General features: G+C 44.1%; 1 long non-coding RNA gene across 1 annotated transcript; it reads right to left on the bottom strand.

The window, feature by feature from the left end:
- Positions 1-5,310: 5,310 nt before the first annotated feature.
- LOC132394518 (uncharacterized) lies at positions 5,311-7,585 on the bottom strand. The gene is made up of 2 exons (XR_009512347.1): positions 7,540-7,585; positions 5,311-7,031 (listed from the first exon to the last, which is right to left on the bottom strand). It is a non-coding gene; the product is annotated as an uncharacterized LOC132394518 (long non-coding RNA).
- Between the last annotated feature and the right edge of the window lie 301 nt (positions 7,586-7,886).

Genomic DNA, 7,886 nt, shown 5'->3' with positions numbered 1-7,886 from the left:
GACAAAACCAGCATCAGGGGGATGTCTACTTTCCGCAATCTGCAGGCCCCGCACCGCAGTCTCGGCGGAACAGTGGAAATGACCCGTGGCTGTGAGCTCCCACATCTCGGAGCGGACATTGTCAACGGGGATCTGTCAACACTAACTTCCTTGGGACGAGCGCACTGAAGACTCCCGATTGAAGACCGGCGGAGGGTCAACATCTCAGATCCACGCTAAAGAAATTCCTCCTCACCTCTGTTGTAAAAGGAGATCCTTGTATTCTGTGGCTGTGTAGACTCCCCCACTACAGGAAACATTCTCTCCTCATCCACACTATCCACGCCTTTCAACACTACACACGTTTCAATGAGATCTCTCCACGCTCTTCCAAACTCCAGTGAGGACAGGCCCAGAACCATCAAAATAAAACCTCTGCCCGAAACGTCAGCTCCTTATTCCTCTCCATAAGTGCTGCCTGGCCTGCTGAGTTCCTCCAGCATTTTGTCTGCGTTACTCTGGATTTCCAGCATCTGCACAATCTCTTGTGTTTCCCCTTGGCCCCGTCTACTATGATCCGGCATCGTCGGAAAAGGCTGAGACTCTGCAGTGTCCCTTGTTCCCGTCATTCACTGAATAGGTGCCGAGAGAACAGCTGACGGGGTCAGTGTGGGACAGACGTGCTCAGGTTTGTTGAAACTAAAACCATTTGTTACAACTCAGGCTATAGCTTTCCCCAAGAGTAAAATGTACGGGGCTTCGCAACTCCGCCTGTCGCTGAAAAATAGCTTCCGTCAGCATGGACCCCACCATACAGGCCGTGCTCTCTTCTCGCTGCTGCCATCAGGAGGGAGGTACAGGAGCCTCAGGTCCCAGATCACCAGGTTTAGGGACAGTTATTTCCCTCAGCCATCAGGCTCTTGGACCAGTGGTGATGACTCCACTCACCCCAACACTGATCCTGAAACCTGTGGACTCTTCAAATCATGTTCTCGATATTTATGGCTTATTTCTATTTTGGCTTTTTTTATTTTTCTATTTGAACAATTAATTTTGTCTTTTGCACATTGGTTGTTTGTCCTGCTTTGTTATGAGTGACTTTTCATTGATTCCATCGTGTTTCTTGGGATTTGTTGCGAATGATCGTAAGAAAATGAATCTCGGGATTGTTTACGGTGACATATATGTACATTGATAATGAATTTACTTTGAACTTTGAATATGAAGCTCCCATAAGTGGTGATCTCCGGGATGTTAGGGTTAATTCCCATCATGGGAAACGCCTGTGTGTGAGTTTGTTTAACATGTGGAGGCTGATGCAGAAGAACATAAGACCATAAGATATAGGAGCAGAAGTAGGCCATTCAGCCCATCGAGTCTGGTCTGCCGTTGAATCAAGGGCTGATCCAATTCTTTGTCAGCCCTACTCCCTTAACTTCTCTACCTACCCTTTGATGCCCTGGCTAATCAAGAACCTATCTATCTCTGTCTTAAATGCACCCAATGACTTAGCCTCCACAGTCACTTGGCAACAAATTTCACAGATTTCTCCACATCTCTGTTCTAAATGGATGTCACTCAATCCTGAAGTTGTGCCCTCTTGACCTAGACTCCCCTACCAAGGGGAAATAACTTTGCCACATCTAATCTGTCGATGCCTTTAACATTCAGAATGCATCTATGAGATCAGCCCTCAATTTAATGAACTCCAGGGAATACAGCCTAAGAGATTCCAGATGTTCCTCATACTGTAACCCTTTCACTCCTGGAATCATTCTCGTGAATCTTCTCTGAACCCTCTCCAATGTCAGTATATGCTTTGTAAAATAAGGAGCCCAAAACTGCACACAATACTCCAAGTGTGGTCTCGTGAGTGCATTATGGAGCCTTGACATCACATCCCTGCTCTTATACAGTATTCTATAGGCGTATGCCAACATTACATACGCCTTCTTCACCACTGATTCAACCTGGAGATTAACTTTTAGAGTACCCTGTACAAGGACTCCCAAGTCCCTTTGCATCTCTGCATTTTTAATTCTCTCCCCATCTAAATAATGGTCTGCCTGTTTATTTCTTCCACCAACGTGCATGACCATACACTTTTCAACATTGTATTTCATTTGCCACTTCTTTGCCTATTACCCTGAACTATCAAAGTCTCTCTGCATGCTCTTTGTTTCTTCATACATTGTAAAAAGCAGTGGTCCCAACACTGACCTGTGTGGAACTCCACTGGTAAGTGGCAGCCAGCCAGAATCCCTTTAGTCCCACTCTCTGTTTTCTACCAATCAGCCAATGCTCCACCCATGCTAGTAAATCCCCTGTAATTCCATGGGCTCTTATCTTGCTAAGTAACCTTATGTACAGCACCTTTTCAAGGGCATGCTAAAAATCCAAGTAAACTACATCTACTGCATCTGCTTTGTCTACCCTGCTTGTAATTTCCTCAAAAAATTGCAGGAGGTTAGTCAGGCAGGATTTTCCTTTCAGGAAGCCATGCTGGCTTTGGGCTATCTTGTCATATGCCTCCTTGTATTCCATTATCTCATCCCTGACAATCGATTCCAACAACTGATATCAAGCTATCAGGTCTATAGTTTCTTTTCTGCTGCCTCCTACCCTTCTTAAATAGCGGAGTAACTTTTGCAATTTTCCAGTCATCCAGGACAATGCCAGAATCTATTGATTCTGGAAAAAGCATTGTCACTGCCTCCATAGTCTCGCTAGCTAATTCCTTCAGAACCCAAGGGTGCATTCCATCACGCCTAGGAGATTTATCCACCCTCAGACCATTAAACTTCCTGAACACCTTCTCAGTCATAATTTTCACTGCACATACTTCACTTCCCTGACAGTCTTGAATGTCTGATATACATCAGGTGTCTTCCACTGTGAAGACTGATGCAAAATACGCACTCAGTTCCTCTGCCATCTCTGCATCTCTCATTACAATATCTCCTGTGTCATTTTCCATTGGTCCTATATCTACCATCAACTCTTTTTTACCCTTTGTATACTTAATAAAACTTTTAGTATCTTTGATATTAGTTACCAGCTTCCTTTCGTAATTCATTTTTCTCTTCCTAATAACCTTCTTAGTTTTCTTCTGCAAGTTGTTAAAAGCTTCCCAATCCTCTATCTTCCCACTAGCTTTGGCTTCCTTGTATGCCCTCTCTTTTGCCTTTAATTTGGCTCTGACTTCACTTGTCAGCCCTGGTCGTGTCCTTCTTCCATTCAAAAAATTCTTTTATTTGGAATATATCTTTCTTGCACTTCCCTCATTTTTCACAGAAACTCCAGCCATTGCTGCTCTGCTGTCCTTCCGAATAGTGTTCCTTTCCAGTGAACTTTGGTCTCTTCCCTTCTCATGGCATAGTAATTTCCTTTATTCCACTGAAGTATCGACAAATTGGAATTTAGTTTCTCCTCACATTTCAAAGTGAACTTGATCGTATTGTGATCACTGTTCCCTAAGGGTTCCTTAACCTTAAGCTCTTTTTTCATCTCCGAATCATTGCACAAAACCCAATCCAGCACAGTTGACCCCCTCGTGGCCTCAACAAGCTGTACTAAAAAGACATCCCTTAGACATTCTACAAATTTTCACTGCTGAGGTACAGTACTGGCCTGGTTTTCCCAATCCAATTTCCTGCTAAAAACCCCAACGATAATCATGATATTGCCATTCTGACACGCCTTTTCTATCTCCTGCTCTAATTTATAATCCACTTCCCCGCTGCTGTTTAGAGGCCTGTATACAACTGGAATTAGGGTCCTTTTACACTTGCCATTATTTAACACAACCCATAGAGACGCTACACCTTCCGATCCTATGTCATCTCTTTCTAATGATTTAATATTATTTCTTATACATAGGGCCACAACACCCCCTCTGCCTACAGCCTATCTTTCTGATGCACTGTATATCCTTGGATATTCAACTGCCAATGGCAGCCATCCTTCAGTCAAGTTTCAGAGAGGGCCACAATGTCATACTTGCCAAGCTGCAGATGAATTTCAAGATCGTCCATTTTATTTCTTATGCTGCCTGCATTCAAATACAACACTTTCAGTCCAGTATTTGTTGCTTTCTGTTTTAACTGCACCACACCTCTATTGCCCTGTAACTCATGCCACTGGCTGTGATTGTGCCTCATCTCCTGCCTGTCCTTTCTATTATCTCTGTTGCACACTATCTTTGACTTATTTCTGTTTTCACCTTCCTCAGCCCTCTCAGTCCGGTTCCCATCCCCCTGCCAGAGTAGTTTAAACCCTCCCTAACAGCTCTATTAAACCTGTCTGCTCGATATTGGACCCCTTTGGGTTCAGATGCACGGGCAGCTCCCACAGGTTCATTGACAGATCAGGGTCAGGGCCCAGTGACTGGGACCCTTCACTGCTGCAGCTTTCACTGTCTTTGTGGGGTTTGATCTTCTGCCAGCTCCACCATTGAGGTCTTAGTTGGATCGTTCTTTGTCTGGAACCTTCCCTTTGTCATCATCACTGTGGTGACCATACCAGGAGATAAATTCCAGATGGCATTGCTCCTGGGACCTCCATCACCAGCCTCTCCATGACAAGGTGATGATCCTCAGAGAAGGATGTTGTACTAATGAGCCGCTTGCCTCTCCCTCACACGTGGGACTGGCAAAGATCTCACGGCCCTCTATGAACAAAGGAAGAGGTGTGAATTTCCCAGTGACTTGGCCTTCAATGCTCCTCAGAGACCAACGAAATGGACTGCACTTATACAGCACCTTCAACACTAAGAGGATGCCCTGTTTGTAACTTGTGGGCCATTATAAATGTTCAATGAGATGCATGGAGAAGTTAACAGCATCCTCTCCCTCACTGTAGAGTTTTATGTTCCTTTGTTCATGTTCCAGCTCCCTAATAACTTCATTCATTACAGACCCAGTGACCTCATCTACAACGTACCCACGAGAATTCTGACCCTTTGTTTTACCGACCCCCTCCATCCTCCGTGTAATTTAAAACCAACCTGTTTTCAATCTTTCCCAGTTCTGACCTCCTCAACCTGAAACATTCATTCTGTTTCTCTTTCCAAAGATGCTGCCTGAACATCTGAGTCTGTCTAGCATTTTCTGTAGCATGGTAGCAAATTGATTAGCACAATGCTTTATGATACCAGCAACCCGGGTTCAATTCCCACCACTGTAAGGAGCTCGTACACACTCCCTGTGACTATATGGGTTTCCTCGGATGCTCCACTGTCCTCCCACAGTCCAAAGGTGGGAGGTTAATTGAACATTGTAAATTATCCCAAAGTTAGACTGATCCCATTAAAGAATTATCACCAACAGCAAAACAGAAGTGGTTTAATTAATCAACAATGGCATATAAAGAGGCATCAGGTAACATATTTAAAATACAAATATACAAATGTACATACAGTATTGGATTAAAATATCCCAAAATCACTCTACAATACAACATTCAAACTCATAGAGTTTTACTGCAGCTTCACTGCTCACTGTACAGAAATGGGAGGGACTTTGTGAGGAAGTGCTGTAACTGGTATTGGTACTGGGGAAAATCACAATCTTTATGGGATTTCTGATGACAGCATTAGTGTAACAGCCAGAGCAGTTTTAATACTTGTACAAAATGGGCTTGGATTCACTTGTTTAGTCTGATACAACAACACAAAGGTGGGGTGGAGTCTACACACTGTCCTCAGTTTGACTAACAGCAGACAATCTGGGCAGGAAAATTACAAATTTGATGCCGATCCCACAATGATTGCAAATGGGATCAGTGGAGAGGGGTAACAAGGTCAGCATGGACTTGGTGGGCCGAAGGGCCTGTTTCTGTGCTGTGTGACTCTGTGACCCTTCTCAGGATGGCTCAGGAGTAATAGTTGGATGTTTGTAGATTGATGAAGAAAATGCTCATCACTGATGTGTCACTCCGAGTTGGATGATGCCGGCCTCATTATTATACTCAGGGTTAACGATCCGTGTATGAATGGGGATTATTGTCCTGAAACTGTAGCCGGGTGATTTCATTGCACAGATTCCAGTAAACAGGTGAACAGAGGAACTCCAGTTCCAACTGACTCCTGCGAGGGTACAAAGGGTAACTCCTGAACACCGGTGTGATGGAAGAGCAATGCCATGGCCGAGAGTGAAAATGGTGACATCGGGATGTTCAGTTTGATCTCTCTCAGCTGCCAGGACTTCACCTCTCTGCTACAACAGGGGAAGTCAGCCTCGATGGCACAAACAAATACAAGCAATAGGAAGTGCTGCTGCTTCACAAACAGATTGGAAATGATGGGAAAGGAGAGGGACTCAGAGAGACCTTGTCATTCTGGTGGGGAACAGTAACCACAAGAGGTGCTTGTTGTACAAGGGGCCTTGGTGACCCTCCAGGGCTCCAGCCAGGCAGCAGCAAGGAGTAAAGTGTGAGATGTGGTAGAGATCAGCAATGAATGATCCCGAGGCGAGGAATCTGAGAGGCAGTGATCTTGTCACAAAACAACAAATTTCATCTCATAACACAGTGACAATAAACCTGATTGTGGTTGTCGTCATCAGGCAAAGCAGTTCAGCTGTGTGTGGGAGCTGCGTTTGATGTCCCAGACTGCAGTCAGGACTGTCTTCTGAAGCACATATTATGTAGTTATTGCACCTTCCAGAGATCTAAATCAGAGACAAACCCATAAGGTCTTGTGGACCGAGCCCCTCTGGGCTCCTCTTTCATCATTCCTTAAAATGATTCTGGTGCCAATGAGGATTTTGTCAGATTATCAAGGATTGAATTTCTCACCGGAAGCTGAGAGCTGAAATGAGTGCAGTGTTGTTCTCACTCAGGGTGAGACAAGTTACAGCTGCAGAGCACCATGTTCCCACTGTCGGAGGGAAGGATTTTCCAGGCTCCAGTCTGCAGCAGGGACACAGAACCTGCCCTCACAGTCACCTCTGGAACTGAAGGCTGCCGTCTCCCTTCTAACTGACCGGATGATTTTCAGGTTCAGCTTCATGACCTGGGCTGAGAGTTTGTAATTCCTGCACTTCTCCACAATCCTAAAATGGACAGAATGTGTTTGTTATACATGATGACAAATCTTCACTTTGTTCACTGAGATAAAGATGGGACAGAGTGACGGGCAAAGTGGGAGGAGAGGTGAGGGACAGGGCAGCAGAGGGGAGTGGGACGAGGGAGAGGCAGAGGTGACTAATTAGACATAACTGATGTTACAAAGGGGTCAGACAGAGACAACCACTTTCTGCAGAACCAGACACAGACTGGGAGAAATGATAAATATCCATAATAGTGTTCAGACAAGAATGTAATGAAACACTAAGGGATACTGTCCATTAAATTAAATTTAACCAGATTTTATTGACAGTAACAGAGTTCATGATTCCCACTGACCCGTGTGTAAATAAATGAGAGAAAGTGGCGTTATAAATACAGCAGGAAGATTCCAGTGAGTTTATACATGTGTGAATTGAGAGAGGGAGAAATAACAGTGAATGTACAAACTATTTAAACACAAGAAAACTGCAGGAATTTAAATGAACAAAATACCTGTTCTATTTCAGCACGGTTGTTCTCATTAGTTGCTTTGTTTCTGCCTGTAATGAATAAAATAATCCCTTATAAATTCTAATGAATGATATACATTGTTGAAGATTATTTGTTGCTATTTTAACCGACCATTTATTCACAGCTGAGTCACAGATTTGTACAGCACAGAAGCAGGCCCTTTGGCCCATCTCATCATGCTGTGCTTTTTGCCCATCGACACCAATCCCATTTGTCCACATGAGGTCCATACCCTTCTAAACAATGTCTATTTAAACGTCTTTCTAAATCCTTCTTGTAATATTAAACATAGCGTGTCCTCCTCTGACAGTGTGTTACAGATTTCAATC

Source organism: Hypanus sabinus, chromosome 5, assembly GCF_030144855.1.
Source record: "Hypanus sabinus isolate sHypSab1 chromosome 5, sHypSab1.hap1, whole genome shotgun sequence".
NCBI lineage: Eukaryota > Metazoa > Chordata > Chondrichthyes > Myliobatiformes > Dasyatidae > Hypanus > Hypanus sabinus.
This window is presented reverse-complemented; position numbering and strand designations above follow the sequence as displayed.